The sequence below is a fragment of the Eurosta solidaginis genome, chromosome 4, assembly GCF_040869045.1.
Source record: "Eurosta solidaginis isolate ZX-2024a chromosome 4, ASM4086904v1, whole genome shotgun sequence".
Taxonomy (NCBI): Eukaryota; Metazoa; Arthropoda; class Insecta; order Diptera; family Tephritidae; genus Eurosta; species Eurosta solidaginis.
In genome coordinates, this window is record NC_090322.1 from 228682270 (window position 1) to 228700730 (window position 18461).

The 18461-nt window shown below is 38.7% G+C and overlaps 1 protein-coding gene across 13 annotated transcripts in view; it reads left to right on the top strand.

Annotated features, from left to right (window-relative positions):
- Neto (Neuropilin and tolloid-like) overlaps window positions 1-18461 on the top strand; it is a 218338-nt gene that overhangs the window by 65131 nt on the left and 134746 nt on the right. The window contains exon 3 of one of the 13 annotated variants that reach the window (XM_067784953.1): window positions 17061-17148. The exons of 11 other annotated variants lie outside the window; for them this stretch is intronic. The gene's annotated coding sequence lies outside the window, so the exon portion shown is untranslated. Of the gene's footprint in view, window positions 1-17060; window positions 17149-18032; window positions 18117-18461 lie in introns of those variants that run through there. One more of the 13 variants, XM_067784957.1, reaches the window with a different exon arrangement.

Below are 18461 nucleotides of genomic sequence, written 5' to 3' on the forward strand. Positions count from 1 at the left end.
CGCAGCGCTGCCATTATCTGCATGCAGTCCGCGGTGTTTAAAGCATTCTTGATGTCCAACGTAATCAGTGCACAGAACTTCCTTTTATTTTGGCCTCCAGAAATAGCTTATCTAGCTATATTGACAACTGTTTGTATTGCATCTACGATGGATCTTGATTTGCGAAATCCGTATTGATTATTTGATAAGCCACATGGTCTTTCTAGAGTCAGCTTACTAATTATACGCACGAAAATCTTTCCTAGGGAATCCAGCATACAAAGTGGCCTATATGAGTATGGTTGCTCCGGCTGTTTACCACGTTTTAGCAATACGACAAGTCTTTGTCGTTTCCACGGGCAAAAGAACATACCTTCTTGCATACAGGCATTAAAAATATCAGTAAATAATGTAGCCCTAGTTGTGATCGCGGCTTTAAGGGCTATGTTTGGTACTCCACCGGGTCCTGGGGATTTGTTATCAGCAACGCTTTTTGCAGGGTCCAGCACCTCTTGCTCTGTAATTTGCGGAATTTTCGTACTTTCGATAGCCTCGCTTGGATAAGTCCAGCGGTCTTGCGCCGGGAAAAGTGTTTCAACAATAATATTCATCAGTATCGGGCACGTAGATTGCTGTGATATCGGTCCTTTAACTTTGGCCATCACAGTTCTGTAGGCTGATCTCCAAGGATCTATGTCGACATTATCCAGCAGTTCCCTAAAACATAACTTCTTGCTCTTTTCTATGACATTTTTAAGTGCCTTTCTTTGTGCGACATAGGTGCTGCGTATCGTGGTGATTAGCGTGCCCTCTGCGCTATTCTTCGTGCTCTGTTACATTTCGCTCTTCCGCAATTTCGTCATTTCACCAATATACCGGAGTGCGCTAGGCTTTTCCGCGACTTCTGTGCATGGCAGGATCACATGCCATACATAGCGACTTAGCGATTTGAACCGACTGGTCTTCCGCATGTGATCCTCGTACTATGGCATCCTTCCAGATAATATCAAATATTTGTGGCTCGAAAAGGTGCTGTTTCCATTTCCTACTTTTTTCGATCTTTTGCTGCTACCGTTCGTGGAGTTTCGAGCAGCTCTGAACTAAAAGCTTTATGGTCGCTGTGAGTGTAGACGTTGCTTATGGACCATTTTGCTCTTCTTGCTATTTCGCTGCTAGCGAAGGTGAGATCTATAATGGATCGTCTGGTACCTGTATCGAAGGTATATATCCCTGGTTTATTTAGAAGTTCTAGCCTCAAAGAAGTAAGGCTTTCGAGAAGAACTCTCTCTCTTTCGTTGGTTCTTCTACTTCCCCACACAGATGGCTATGCATTGAAGTCTCCACACACTAAAAACGGGTGTTTACCTCGTTCTTCAATGGTGATGCCGTATATCATGTCTTCGAACTCGGCAATGGTCATGCTCGGAGGGGCATAGCAACTGAAGACCTATATACCGTTGATTTTTGCCCACGTGAATCCTGCTTCCATTGGCGTCATATTTTCCTGTGGGAAAAATGACCCTGGTGCCCAAATTGAGGCTTTCCCTGCCGAATCTGAGTGCCAACACTGCTCCTGGCGATTTTTGTATTGTTCAGAAAGTACCACTATGTCATATCCTCCTTCATAGACTGTTTGGGATAATAGTTCTTGGACTGCCTCGCATTGGTTTAAATTGAGCTGCAATGTCCTCATGAGACAGTTATTTTGCTGCCCTTTCGTTGTGGGCATTTAAAATCGCCTGCCCACATAGCGCGCATTTCGGTGCGTTTTCGCAACTTGCAGCCTTATGACCTTCCTGACCGTATTTCCTGCACAGGCTAGACGTATCTACAGCCTCCTAACATTTTTGAGTTATATGCCCGTAGCCCCAGCACCTATAAAAGCGTTTCTCTTGCTTGAGCTCTCTAATTCGGCAGGATACCCATCCTACCCTCTGCACTGTAGTGCGACCATTTGGGAGTTTGTTATAACTTTAGCCGAGTCCTTTAGTACCGCTTCAATTTCTGCTTGGTACGCGCTTGTTTTTCCATCTTGCGATTTTTTCAGTTCTAGTAACAGCTCTCCTTTCTCCGTTCTTCTAATCGTTTCGACGTCATCATCCAGGGATTTTGATTCGTCGCATCGTCTCACTTTACGCAATATGTCGGCGTACGTCGCATCCCTCCTTGGAAATATTGATTGCGTCCGGCCTAGCTTTAAGTGCTTTTGCTTGCTCTTCCTTTTAGCTACCTGCCACTCTCCCGTCTTTTGGGCTGCAGTGTCCTCTTTCCGCTCCGTCTTCTCTTGCATTTCTTGCCGTCCTTTGTGACCACCGACGTGCCCTGGCAAGACGTCTTTGGGTGTAGTAGTGGGTTTTACCACGTTGTTCTCCTTGGTCGAGTACGAATTGTTCCTCGGTCACTTTCCTGGAGGTGATGGACTTCTATCCTTGGCACTTTCGCTTGCACGCAATTTATGTTCTAAATTCTACACTTCTAGGGCCGACTCTATATACAGCACTTTTATTACGGAGGCCAAGCGCTTGATTTCCGCGTGTATATTATTACGCCCTATGAAGAACTGCATCAAGTCCTCAATCGCTTTGCCCATTAGGTCTGGAAGCACTGAGACGTTTGTGCAGATCTATTGTGCAAGACCTTTCAGCCTAATTTTGTATCTGGAGGCTCTTGATGTATCTAAGTACCTCTTCAGGCTTTTTACTCCATATCACATAGGGATTAAGAGTCCCACACCCTAGATGGGATAGTCTCTGCCTAGCTAGAGCGACGCATTCGCAGAGAATGTGAACCGGCGTTTCATCATCCAACTCACAGAAGCGACAAATTGCCTAGGTTGGTCATCTTTTTTTCTCCAGGGGAGTTTTGCCGATTTAACGCAGCTGACACCTACTTAATTAGCTCACTTAATATTGGTGTACCTGTTTGAGCCTTGCTGTCGGAGCTCTTTTTGCAAAGCTTCGGTGAAGCACCCGGCGACAACGCTCCTTGCTTGCTTTCGGCCTCCGCTCCTTTGAGTTTTGTTGCCACTTGCGACGGATTGTTAAGGCCCCCAGCCGATGGGCCACGCCCTTCTGGAGAGCGAGGTAGCTTCCTTCCTACGAATGGATTGAACGCCATTTGTATCTTCTGTGTTTGGTTTTTTATTTTATTATTGTTGTTGCTCAACGTCTATTTAATTGGGTCCCCACTTGAGGCCGCTATCTTGGTCCGAGTGTGCAGTTACCTATATAGATCCCGTGGTTGTCTCTGCGAAGGCAGGGAGGCCACGTTAAGGGTGACGCAGTCCCTCATGAAGACTGCGTTCAGAGCCAGATCAGTATTAATCGGGAGGATCTCAACCGAACCTGCACCACCAACTTAATGATGACGGACTTTGAACGTACCCCAAGGCCTGCCAAGGTTTTAACGGGACGGAGACGAATGGGACATTAACCGGAAAGTCGCTTCGACGGTGTGTCAAGCCGTGTACTGAGATTTCCGAATGTCACAGTCGCAGCCCTTAACAAACATATCCAAGTATACCTTAATTAAGACCTTACTGGGCTCAGTCTTAATGTGACAATCACCTTAAATTTACAAATAACTTACCTCTTTACCTTCCTGAGTGTGTATCCCACGTTGTATAGTTGCCTACCTATCTTGGGTAGGTATTCCCTCGAAGCAACCCCGTACTAGGCTGTGGATGCTAAATTCAGGGCGGCATCTACTCGCCATGTCACTGGAGGTTCTCAGGGTGCTTTAGGCCTTTTAAGCCAAACCCTCCTCACCAGCCGCTCTTAGTCGAGGGCTGCTTATTTGATATTCACAGCTAACCTAATTAATAGGCCGTTCACTGACCGCCAGCAGTGACCCCCTTGGCCTGAGCTCAGCCATCATCAGCTAAGAGCAGAACTGTTACTCTCCCATACACACGCATATAGATAGAAGAAAAACATAAACTAGAGATATACATGTATATAGCTAAATAACCAAGTATGAGATACAACTGTTCTACACTGAAAGAAATGGTGCTAGTAAAATCAACAAATTGGTTCTGTTGTTCTTGACTTAACGGAGATTCGGTGTAATTTATCGAATTATGGTTAATTCGACCGAGTTCTTTGTCAAGTTAACAAATTAGTTTAGTCATTTCAACAGAAGAAAAATTATCGCTCTTAAGTTAACAAAATTTTGTAAAATTGACAGAATCCTAATCAATCTAACTGATTTTTCTGTTAAAACAACTGATTTTACAGGTCATTTCAACGGCGATCAACTGACAATACATGAGCAAATTTCAAAGAGAATTTTACGCTCACTGCGCTCTCTACTTTGTGCTTATGACGATGATGCCACTTGTGAAAAAAACAACACCAAAATAAGAAAACCATCAAATCGGAAAACAATAAAAACCTCGTCTTTCAGTTATCAATACAAAACGAAAAAACCCATTTTTGAATTTACTGTGCAAAAAATCATGAGATACCGGGACACCTATTTATCGGGTACAATTTTTCAACTTCTCGTCCAAGCGAAATGCAAAATTGCGCCCTCTTGTTGCAAAAGTTTTTCTTGAACGAACAGGATTTTTCCAAAGTTAGTAATATTTTGTTCAAGTTTTTATGAATTTTCACTCACGCGAACGAATTTAATAAGATAATAACAAAACATCCTTTTTTAGTGTTGATGTTTTCCACAAATTAAAAGTTTGAGTTGTTCTGGAATCGTTTCAACTTAAAGTGTTACGAAAATTAAACTTGCCGAATTACATGTAAAGTTATTCCAGTGGTGAATTACCTTCCTGCGATTTGATTGCTTCCTTTTCTTTAACTTACAAGTTCTCTTTTTAAAATGTTACATCAAACATTTATACTACAAGTTTTGTTCGAAACAATCAAGTGTGGCAACTACATGCGAGGGAAGAAATTGAGAATGAGCTGAACTGCAACTTAAAGAATTGAGAATCAGTTTTTTGACTACTATTTTCATTTCTATATTCATATGTATGTATATGTAGCAAGCATGTGTATTTATGTATTCACATATTTACGTATTTATATGGCGGCCGCCGTGGTGTGATGGTAGCGTGCTCCGCATACTACACCGAAGACCCTGGGTTCACACCCCGGGAAAAGCAACATCAAAATTTTAGAAACAAACTTTTTCAATTAGAAGAAAAATTTTCTAAGCGGAGTCGCCCCTCGGCAGTGTTCGGCAAGCAGTCCGAGTGTATTTCTGCCATGAAATGCTATCAGTGAAAACTCATATGCCTTGCAGATGCCGTTCGGAGTCGGCATAAAACAAGTAGGTTGTGTCCCGCCAATTTGTAAAAAAAATTAAAAAGGAGCACGTTGCAAATTGGAAGAGAGGTTCGGCCTAAAAGCTCTTCGGAAGTTATCGCGCCTTACATTTATTTATTTATATGGCAACATAGGTACTTTCATACAAAGCTGTCGCAACAACTTTTTTTGTTCATTTGACTACTGAAACGGTCAATTACGAATCAACGATTTGTGCGCAGTTTATTCAAAATCTTGTTGCGATGGATAAAAATTTACAGAATTTTCGGTTGAATTTACCCGTGTTTCGGTTGATTTTACCAGTCTTTTTATTTCAGTGTAGAAGGCATTCTCATGAAAAGTCAAGACCTTAGGGGAAATAGGTGAACGAGGCTAACTCAGATTATAAATGGAGCGCGATGCATGCGATAAGTAATCAGTTTCACACGCTTTCGCAAAGTACGCGGTTATTGTGAAGTACTACTCCCAAAGTAGTCTAATTAAAATCATTTTGCCATACTGAATATTGCAGTTATTTATTCGACAGTTAAGCGATTCGCACGTTAACAGACGGTGCATAATAATCAGAAATTCCGAAAAATTCGTTATAATTTCCGTTAAATTTACGAGGCATAGGAGTCCGGCCTCTTTTCAAATACATATCCCTTCCAGACTGTCTGTGTCGAATTTCATCAAAATCCGTTTATCTTGGCTATCATACAGACCATTAAAAAATATTTGAAAAGATAACTTCACCAAAGCGCAGTGAGACCTCTCGTTTTTTCAAAACCTCATAGCCTGCCCTGCCCACACGTTCAGACTAATGTATATTTTTATATGTGCCAAATTTTGTTTATTAGGCTGAAACAAACATATTAAGAGTTACGACAAGTTGAAACTTTATATTGTCTGGGATATTGCAACGGCCCAATTTTCTAATAAAAAAATATATAGCATTTAATCCCAGTGTACTTTGGAAATTTATAAAACAAACCCATATTTATTTATTTATTTATTTATTTATTTAATTTAATTTCAGAAATAGTCTAATGTTCTTACAGACTACTTGAGTTTGTACTTAAAAATACAGACCTTAGCAATACAATCAAAAAATTATTACACTCAACAAAGATTTAAAGGTGGTCGTTGGCAAAGAAAAGTCAATGGCCAAAAAATTTGAGATAGTATTGAACTCCCTCCAATTTCGAAGTGTTCTAGGGGTATATGGAGACAAATACTCTCGAGTAAACGTGGTGAATCAATCACAGCATTAATAATATCATAGACAAAAGTTAGAGAAAGAATGGTCCTCCTACCTTGAAGTGATTGAAGGCTAATGAGTGCACATGTGGCATTATAAGAGAGAATCGGCTCAGAAAAGTTCAGAGACCTCAGGCCAAACCATAAAAAGACTTTTTGGACTCGCTCGAGCCTTTTGATATGGCAGTCATGATAAGGCCTCCAGATAAAGCAAGCATATTCCAACTTAGAGCGTACGAGAGACGTAAACAGCAACTTAAGAGTATAAGGATCCATTAAGTCAGAGCTAAATCGCCAAATAAAAGCCAAAACCGAGTAGGATTTAGCAATTATCGAGGTTATATGAGTGGTAAACGAAAACTGCGAGTCGAAAGCTACGCCTAAGTCAGAAATCTCAGTACGTGTGAACAGTCGAGAGCCGTCAATATAATATGAAGTGGGAATTGTGCCACGAGACTTAGAGAAGGTTACGTGAAAGCACTTACCAATATTTAAAGGCAGATTATTATTACGGCACCAATCAGCAACGTTGTTCAGATCAGACTGAATATTTTCTGAATCAGAAGGAGTAGAAACAGTTGTAAACACCTTCAGATCATCAGCATACAGCAAAAAATGGGAATGCTGAAAGCAGGCTGAAATGTCATTAATAAAAATTACATGAATATATAAGATTAATTAATTTGAAAACACCATCTTAAGCGATATGAGGCCCACATCTATGCAAATTAGGGTGTCTCACTTACCCGTAATCTGTTTTCAACTTTAATTTCCAATGGAGCATGAAGAAAATGTTCGTAATGCACTTTGTATGGAAAATGTAAATTTTGAATAATCTACACATGGTAATGAATATTAAATCAAATAAAAAATATATAACCCTTGAATGCGAGTCACTCCAATGTACATTTATTCACAAAACCTATTGTGGGTTGACAGTCCAGTATGACATACATATGTACATGCATACACAACCTATTTTGCGCTAAGCATCTGGCCATATGGCCATGTGGCTTGGTGAAGTGGTAGCCGGCAAATTCATTCCCAAATAAATAGTTGTGCATCTAAAATTAATTTGTTTTCCGTAATATCCACTAAATTAAATGCACATTCACACAACCGTCCATATGTCACTAAGTGAGCATTTTAATGAGATTTTTTTGCCATCAAATAAAGTCTCCATAGTAATTTTCATCATCCGAATATCAACTAATTGTTTGCCTTCTTAAGACCCTCCGCTCTGTTGCTTTTGGCCTCTTGTACTGTTATTCCTGATATGTGGTTTGTTGTTGTTATTGTTATTGTTGTTATTATTATTGTGTACCTCATTAACAAAGTGTAATCACGTTTCAACGCCGCTATGTGCTTATGTTAACCACAGCGAACACGTACGGCCTTTGCACTGGCTTTAGATCTGGCTTTTGTGACATTTCCTAAATATTCATAACTTTGTAGATACATACATATGTAAGTAAAAACGTACATACATGCATGTGAACGCAACCAACATTCGTACATATGTATATTTGGACATCCACATATGTATGTTGAGATATCGACTTATGCGAGTCTGCTATGTAAGCGTACAGGTATGTGCATTAGGGTGCCGCTTAAAAAATCAGATTAGGGAATTTTTTCAGGCTCCCTTCTACAATCGATAATTCTATGGTAAAAAATATCATATAGAAATTCTGGCCTCGATTTTAGTTGGTTAAGGTGTGTATTCATAGGTTAATTTTATGTTGAACTGGTCGGTCAATACAGACCTCACATAGACTGAATGTGTCCATAGTGTTACCAAAATTTGTTTGACTGGATATAGACTTCCATATATCAAAATCATCAGTATCGAAAAAAAAATGTGATTGAGCCATGTCCGTCTGTCCGTCTGACCGTCTGTCCGTTAACACGATAACTTGAGTAAGTTTTGAGATATCTCCACCAAATTTGGTACATGAACTTATCTGGACCCAGAATAGATTGGTATTGAAAATGAGATCGGACGATAACCATGCCCACTTTTTATATATATAACATTTTCGAAAACACAAACAACCTGATTATTTTGTAAATAATACACCTAGAATGTTGAAATTTGACGTGTGGACTGATATTGAGACTCTTGATAAAAATTTGAAAAAAAAAAATTTAAAATGGGCGTGGCACCGCCTACTTGTAATAAAATCAATTTTACAAATATTATTAATCATAAATCTTAAATTGTTAAACCTATCTTACCAAAATTCGGCAGAGTGATTGCCTTTAATATAAGGAGTTCTTTTAAGAAAAATTAACGAAATCGGTTAAGGCCACGCCCACTTTTATACAAAATATTTTTAAAAGGGTCGTGGACGAAAATAATAAGCTATATCTTAGCGAAAAAGAGCTTTGTATCAATAGAATTTTACTTTCTAAATTGAATTATAACATTAAATTGGAAAAGACTACAATTTTTGAAAATGGGTGTGGCACCACCCTTTTCTTGTCTAAGCAATTTTCAATGTTTCGGGAGCCATAAGTCGAAGAAAAATTTGTGTTTAACAGGAAATATTTTCAGTAAAAATGAGCTAAATAGATTAAATCGCCTTCTTTTATATATATAAAAGATTTTGTAAAAGTGCGTAGACGCAGGTAATAAGCAATTTCTAGTAAAAGTTGGAAAATTTCGTTAATAACCCTGCCCTTTTTTTGTAATAACGCTTTTAGTACAATGGCACTTGTGTGTTATGTTTATTGTTCTGTTATATCTTTATTTTAAAATAAACAGTAGGGGAAATCCGCATATCTGAAGGAAAACTGCATTATTACCCGCTCAAGGTCATTGATGTTAGCCTCTGTATCCTTTTTGCTTCTTAAACGAAAATTAGTTCAGAATAGAACCATATGTAAATGTATTATTGCGCAGCCTTGTAACACTATTAAGCACACAAAACAAACAACAACAGCATTTCAAGTGTACAGCTGGGTATGTAATGTTCGGTTTCACCCGAACTTAGACTTCCTTACTTGCTTATTTTATTATTGACCTCGTGCTTACTTGAATATGTGAAAGAAGCTCACTATATCCTGAAACTATTTTACGGATAAACTACACAAACGATAAACCAATTCTCTACCCGAATAAACGAAGGGCTGTTGATTTACTACTCACACCATTACACATCTTTCCGCTACAGCATTGGACTTGCATTCTCTCGAAGCACTGCCTCATTGTTTACTATATAAATACTATAATACAAGCAAACATTATCTCCTAATTACTGCCAATCAGGTGTCCTAAATGCTATATATCTCAAAATTTTCAAAGTTTATATCTGCTTAAAAACTTAACTTGAGTTTTCTTGAAGATTGTCGTAATATGGACTATAATAATGTTTGTGTGTGTGTAACAATTATGAGCTACCAGCTGCGCTACTTCTTAAGGTTTGCAATGCACTGCATGGCCTTGAGTAAAAACTTCCAAAACATAGTACTTAAACTTTTCAGAAATGGATGGAATAATTTTTTTCAAAGAAGCTATCCTTGTATAGTTAAAGGTAATAAGTTTTTCTAACAAAGCTACATCCCAATCCGTTTAACAGTGCCTTGTGTTAGCTGTTTACATAATGTAAGACTTTTATTCATCATATATGTGACCCGGCCTATGAAAAGGTGGCTTATGCCTAAAAAAAACAGCTGTTGACAGCTGTTTCTGGAAAAAAAAAAACAGCAAAAAAAAACTTAATTACAAATGACTCTTTCGTTTTTCCATTCGATGCTTTTGCATTGATTATTCTCATTACGAAGTGATGCTTTCGCATCAAAAATTAACTATTCCCAATTCCGTAAAACACTTTGCTGTTTTAAATTGAATATTCTTAGTTACAACTGATTATTCTCAATTACAATTGACACTTTCTCATTTTCATTTGACCCTTTCTCATTAGCCATTGACTATTCTTATATCAAATTGCCGCTCTCGCATTTAAAATCGACTATTCTCATTTAATACTGAATATCCTAAATTACTTTTGACGCCTTCGAATCTTTGTTTGACGTTTTCTCATTTACAACTGATTGTCCTTATGTCGAAGTAATTTTACTTGAGTTATAAAAAAAATAAATGTAAGGCGCGATAACCTCCGAAGAGATCTAAGGCCGAGCTTCTCTTCCAATTTGCGTCGTGCTCCTCTTGATTTTCCCTACAAATTGGCCGGACGGGACCTACATGTTTTATGCCGACTCCGAACGGCATTTGCAAGGCAGATGAGTTTTCACTGAGAGCTTTTCATGGCATAAAAACACCCGGAGCACTTGCCAAACACTTCCGAGCGGCGACTCCGCTTAGAAAAATTTTCTTCTAATTTAAAAACCTTATTTCTAAAATGTTGATGTTGCCTTGCCCGGGGTGCGAACCCAGGGCATACGGTGTGGTAGGCGGAGCACGCTACCATCACACCACGGTGGCCATGGGAATTCTGAACTTGAGTTGTAACTTTCTGAACATAAATTGGACTGAATTTAAATCTGAACTTAAACTGGAAAACTTACTTACTTAATTGGCGCTTAACCGTCTAAACGGTTATGGCCGTCAAACAAGGCGCGCCCGTCGCTCCTTCGCTCCGCCAACCGGCGCCAATTGGTCACACCAAAGGAGTTTAATCGTCTTCCACCTGGTCCTTCCAAAGGAGGCGGGGCTGCCCTCTACCTCTGCTTCCATAGGCGGGTTCCGATAGAAACACTTTCTTGGCTAGAGCATCATCTTTCATTCGCATAACATGGCCTAGCCAGCGCAGCCGCTGCGTTTTAATTCGCTGTACTATGTGGATGTCTGCATAGAGCTCGTACAGCTCATCATTAAATCTTCTTCGGTACTCGCCATTGCCAACGCCTAGAGGTCCATAAATCTGTCGAACACTCCCAAAGCCGCTTCATCTGTTGTTGTCATGGTCCATGCCTCTGCCCCATATAGCAGGACGGGTACGATAAGTTACTTGTAGAGTATTTATATTTTCACATATATTTTCGTTCGCCGAGAGAGGACTTTACTTTTCAATTTCCTGCCTAGTCCAAAGTAGCATTTATTGGCAATATTGACTCTTCGCTGGATTTCAGTGCTGATGTTGTTGCTAGTGTTGATGCTGGTTCCCAAATAAACGAAGTCTTTTACTATTTCGAAATTATGGCTGCCAACAGTAGCGTGGTTGCCAAGGCGCATATGCGCTGACTCTTTGCTCGATGACAGCAAGTACTTCGTTTTGTCCGCATTCACCATCAAACCCATCTTTACCGCTTCTTTTTCCAGGTTGGAGTAAGCAGAACTAACAGCGCGGGTATTTAGGCCGATGATATCGATGTCATCAGCATATGCCAGTAATTGCACGCTTTTATAGAATATTGTTCCAGTGCGGTTAAGTTCTGCAGCTAGTATAACTTTCTCCAGCATTAAATTAAAGAAATCTCACGTTAGGGGGTCACCCCGTCTGAAACCTCGTTTAGTTTCGAACGGCTCGGAGAGGTCCTTCCCAATTCTGACTGAACTGATGGTGTTGCTCAACGTCATTTTGCACAACCGTATACGTTTTGCGGGGAAACCAAATTCAAACATATCGGCATATAGGCTGCTCCTTTTCGTGCTGTCGAAGGCGGCTTTAAAATCGACGAAGAGGTGATGTGTGTCGATTCTCTTTTCACGGGTTTTTTCCAAGATATGGCGCATTGTGAAAATCTGGTCGATGGTAGATTTACCAGGTCTGAAGCCGCACTGATAAGGTCCAATCAGCCGGTTCACGGTGGGCTTCAATCTCTCGCACAATACACTTGAAAGGACCTTATATGCGATATTAAAAAGGTTGATTCCACGATAGTTGGTGCATTTTGCAATATCCCCCTTCTTGTGAACCGGGCAAAGAATACTTAGATTCCAATCGTCGGGCATGCACTCGTCCGCCCATATTTTGCTAAGAAGCTGCTGCATGCGCCTTACCAACTCCTCGCCGCCGTACCTGAATAGCTCTGCAGGCAATCCATCTGCGCCCACGGCCTTGTTGTTTTGTTAAACTGGAAAAGGTGAAGCAAAATAAGCCTTTTTTAGCCACCCTATTGTATAAGTTATAAGCAAACATATGTTTTGATATACATACATATGTATATACATATGTTTATATTAACATTCTCGTCTTATATAATGTTGGAGCTTCATGGCCTTTAATTATACAGTCATTCCAACGAATTCGGTTAATCCTCATTGTAATTAAGAAATCTCCCAGAGGAATAAAATTTTTGTGGTTATTTGCATTAAATACATAAACAAATACTCATCCGTGGCAATAACAGTGGAAGAGAAACAAAACTGAACAAATAAAAATTAACCGTTATTACGATGCTGCATGTTGTGTTAATAAATTTTTTATTTCATTGTCATACATTTTTTTCTTTTCAGCGGGAATGTTTAAGAAGCGAAGTGTGATTTTAAGTCTAATTCCACAACCGCTTTCTTAGCTTCCATGAGCGTGTGCCTATAAGAACAACTGTTGCATCGGAGCATATAAATCATTTGCATTACATGACCAGTGATGCCGGATAAACTCTGTGAAGCTTCCTACAGAAATTTATTTAGTTCCATAATTTCCCACATCTTAAATAGAAATTCCCACGAAATTCCCACAGCCTTAAAAGTATTTATTTCATTTATTTTCTTTCATTTTATTTTATTTTATTTTATTTGATATATATTTATTTCTTATTGATTATTGATGGCCTATCCTTTGAACTGAAACCTGAACATGTGGAAAAGCCCTTTGAAAAGCTTCGGTTAGTTTCGTTCAGCATCCACTTTTGCTTGTTTCGTTTTAAGTAAAGTAGTAGTAGCTTCGCATGATGTGCTCATTTATTTCTTTGGTCCATTTCATGCCTTGCCCAGATGATGCCGCTCTTGTGGTTATAGAATGAGTCCTTAAAACAGCCAGAGACGGGTTATGAATAGTGATTGTTGCTGGGTCGTCAATTGGTTGATCAGGGCAATCGTTTCCCGCATCGCCCCTGATCATTGCGATGCTCGTCCGAGGCTTCCATTTGTATATTACTAACCATTTTGCTCCCGTATGGGTGGTTGGTCCATAAGGGATTGGCTGTGAAATGCGGGCTCGCCAAGCACGAAAAGGGAAAACCCTTTTCACTGCATTATCAAGTTTTGATTTTCCACCTATTTGGCATATTTGCCCGGCTTTCCCCTATGCGCCAACCGGGGACGCGTCCTATAGTTTCGAAAAAAAATCGGATTGATGAGCTTTCGATAACAAATCAATATTTTATATAGCAACTAGAAGATCCGGCAGACGTTGTCCTGCCCTAAATTTGGCCTATCTGCATACATTTTAATAAGCTTTTTCCGTCTGACTCTGCCCTCCCCCCCCTCTTTACTTTTTCCTAATCCTTTTATTCACTCCTCCCTCCGTCTTTTTCGCTTCATCTATCTCCATCTTTCTCAATCTCCTAAATCGCGCCCCACCCTTTCGGCGGGCCTGGTGATGTGCTATACTTGATACCATTCGCTATAATATTTTTTATTGATAAGCAGGTTGTTTAATTAAACACAAAGCAATTACACGGAAGTATATCCGCACCACCTGAAAATATGAATGCCACTGCGTATACGTAACATTTTATTATTACGTATAAACAAATAAAAAATTTGCAATAAAATAATATTATAAACTGAGATATAACCTATCCTATCTCTCAAGTTAGATCAAACTACACACGGTGTGCAAAACAAATTCAAAATCGGTTCAGCAGTTTAGGAGTCAACCGCGCCCGAAAATGTTGTGACACGTGTTTTTTATATATTATGATAGCAAATTGACAATGAGCTGATAATTCCCCAATAAAAACTGATAACCTGTCGATAACGTTTGTTATTGATAACAAATTTACAACAATTCGATAACAAACCGATAACTCGTTGAAAATAAATGGATGACACGCCCGTAATCCGTTGCTAATAATCCGATAACTGTTATTATTGTTGTAGCGATAAGGATAATCCCCGAAGGCTTTGGAGAGTGTTATCGATGTTGGTGGTCCTTTTCGGATGCAGATCCGGCACGTTCCGGTAAAAAGCACCATTAAGCTACTAGCCCGACCACCTCGGGAACGATTTGGTATGACCACATGAAACCTTCTAGGCCATACCGCCCTCCCATCCCCTAGGTCCATAAGGAACTTGGGGTCACCAAAGCCTCGGCTGTCAAAGAAGCAGGATTCGCCACAGGTAGGTGAGGTTGACAATTGTGTTTGAGAAGCTATATATTGCGCTACCCAACCCCTTGAATCAACTTATTACTTTCGTGCCTCTTACGACAGGCATGCCTGCCGCGGGTATATTCTAAGCCCCCTAACCCGCTGGTGTGCTAATATCCGTATATCCATCTATAGCAGTTGTTATCGACAACAAACACTTCAATAAAACGCCTAAAAAGCATACCACTTCCTAAAAGAAGAAATACATTTTGTATAGAGGAAATAAAGCAAACTTGATATAGGGGAAGGAAGACCAATTCCTCAACTCCCAAAGAAAACCTTATAATAAATGAAACTACATTTTCAAGAAAAGTAGTTGCACTTTCAAATTTTATGTGTTCTTTTGTAATAAATAAAAGTTTTCGTGACCAAAAGTCATAGCTAATATTGCAGAAATATCTCAGAAAACATAAGTTATTTAAAATATTTGGCACCGAAGGCCTTTACAAAAGAATTGGTTCATTCTTAGTCTTAAATTTATTGGAAGAGGAACCCAGCTTTAATCATTTGAGAAAAATATATCATCCACTTTTCCTTTTAAGTTGCCGAAAAACAACTTTTAAAAAAATTTATCCAAATCAACGATGTGTATCTCAACCCACTGTTCAGTTTTATATAAACGTATATATCGACATATATATTACAACTCACATTCATCTGTTACATCACTAGATAACAAAACAATATTTTATTTCCACTCATATGTGGTTTAAAATAAAAAACGTGGAAAACGCTCACCAAAAACGACACCACTAAATATCTCAATATAATTGAATGAATTTTTTTGCATGGCAATTTCGGTAGCGTTTCTAACTTAAGCTGCCACCAACATAGATTTAAAGCCACATAATTACAAGCTCACGTCTTTTAGCTGTTCCTTTAATTAAGTTCGAAATAATTTTGATATTGTCAAATGCGGAATTTCACCCGAAATTCAAGATGTTAACGCATAGCTCTTTAATATTTGGAAAATGGACTAAAAATAAGGACTGTTCCGAAAAGAAAGCGGACACTTTCTCGAAGTGTATGGTTCGGAGGTTGCTGTTATTGTTGTATTAACGATAAAGACACTCCCTGAAGCTTTGGCGGAGTTTTATCGATTTTGATGGTCCTTTGCCGGATATAAATCTGGTAACAAGCACCATTAAGGTACTAGCCCGACCATCTCGAGAACGATTCATAAGACCACATTAAACCTTCTAGGCCATGCAAAAGCCGTATTTCGAGGACAAAAACATCAATGTAGAGAAATTAACTATGAGAAATGAAATATGAGTGCAAAATATAGGGAACTATCGAGAACCACCGTTTAGCTCACCAATAACATCATTTAAATCCTTTAAGAAGCAGGATATATCAAAGAAAATGAAAATCGTTTGCTATTGACGCCCCGATTCTGAGTGTTACCGGTAAAATAGTACCCAGAACATTATGTAACCGAATATCGTTACCAGTTCTTTTATCCGCGATGCCGGCCCAAGTGGTAACGCTGTCATCACCGAAAAACTCACCAGTGTCTGTGGAGAAATTTGAAAGGTAGTTTTCTTCGCTTGCACGGTTGCCACTTTGGTCCATTTAGATCAAAAATGGTATTGGTCCGCTGGTCCCTTTTCTTCAATTTTGGTCCTTTTTAGGCAGTAGCCATGATTGGTACGTTTCTTTCTTTTTCACTCAGGTATAAATTCATAATATTGCACAAAAATTCGGCACACTTTCGTTAGCCCCCATATAATTTTGAATTTACTTCAATGGAACTCTCACCATAAAAAATTGCTCAGTCCATAAAATGTACCAGAACAATAACATTTCACCTAGGATATAATTTATGCCAGGCATTAAAAAGAAAAGTGTTGGCAAACACATTGTAGTTAAATGTTGATGAAGTAACCGACCAATCAAAAAAACTCTTGTTTCATAATAATATTAATAACAGCTAGATATTTCGATCGGCTATACAACACCATGTAAAATGTATGAAAATAAAAATTGTTTCTCGCCTAGCAAAGCTTATAGCGAGCACTCTGCCGTGAGCCTAACACTTTCAAAACTTATACAAAGAAATTGTATGCATTACTTCTCGTTTGGCACGTTGATATTTAAATCTTTCTCACCCAGCTCAATGAGTTCAATGAATTCCAGGACTATTGTGGTGTTAAGCCACGTAAGGTAATCGAAAACTAAGTATCTTGGCACTAGAAATATTTTAACTCGAAGACAGAAGGAGGCAAATGCAAAAGAGATTTGATTTCGGAAGAAATGTTTTGTATAAAATTATTCCCGTAGGTGCTAGCAGAACCCCTGAGGCCTGGGATCAAAACTCACACTTACTGAATCTAGGATCTGATATTAAGTTGAAACGTTAAGGGAAAAAGTAAGCATCTATAAAAATAGCACTAACAAAATTGCTTAGTCTCATTTATGATTTACTGAATTTTCCACATACATAGTTCGGCAACACCAGAACGCAAATTTTGAACCGTTTCTTACTAATCCCTAATTGCACTATACATTTTATTTCATTGCAATCACCAACATAATGCTAGTACCAAGAGCTTTGTGACCAAAACTAGGTTCACAACGTTTGGTTGGTGAAAGACAAAGACTTGTCCTATGTCAAAATATAGTACCATTTTTGGTTTCATGCACATATATTTGTTCAGCTTCAATTAAAGGAAAGTCTTCACTATATTTAGTAAAACTGTATATGGAACTAATAAAATAAAACAAAAAATTGGTCCTTTTTTTCGATGAATTTTGGTCGCAAATGAAAACATGGTGTGGTAACCGTGTTCACTTTACCGAAAATGTCTCACTTGTAGATAAGAGGTTAACGAATAAACGGGACGATGTGTATATGCATGTTAAGTTTCTACATAGGTATATTGTAACTTATTCTCTGAAAGTACAATACTTTATTTTTCAGTTTTGCCTTTTTCTAAACAACAGCTGCTGTGTGGTTATTTCGAAGTAACCACCTACTTTTGTGGGTAAAAAATTATCCGGCTACTTTCGCGGGTAGAATATCAAAAGGGTGTAAAAGCTACCACATGATTTCGTTACCGTGGTGAAGAATGTTGTTACCACACTAGAATCGGGGCGTAAGAATACAAATCATACCGAGGGATGTTTCTGTAAACCTTCCAGTGTCACCAATTTTATTATTTTTTTTTTTTTCATTCCCAACAGTTTTTCCTCCAAATCTCGCCCAACCGACACGAGGGGCGCACCACATGACGCATGGAAAAGATTCGTTCCATACCGATGGAAAAACGCCTTGCTTTACAGAGAGATTGAAAAAGTCAGAAATTGGCTGGTAGATGAGGACAAAACATTTTTTAAGTAAATATGTAGGAAAACTATGAGGACCATATTTAAAAGATTCTTTCTTTAAATATAAAGTAAAATATTGTAACGAATTTTGTGCAATTCCTCTTATTTGCAACCTTCTACTAACATTCATATCACTAAACTTTTGAATAAATAACTCCAATATTTAATACTGCAAAATGGCCTTTATTAAAGTACTTCACAATAACACTGATACTTCACAACCAATAGCTTGCTTAAATGAAACTGATTGTCGCGCCTCCACTGTTGCTGCTTTTATACTGTGTGATTTCCTCGTTGCATCTTCTAGGCGCTTCCAGAATTTGCTTAGTTACTGGTATATAATTATAACCACAT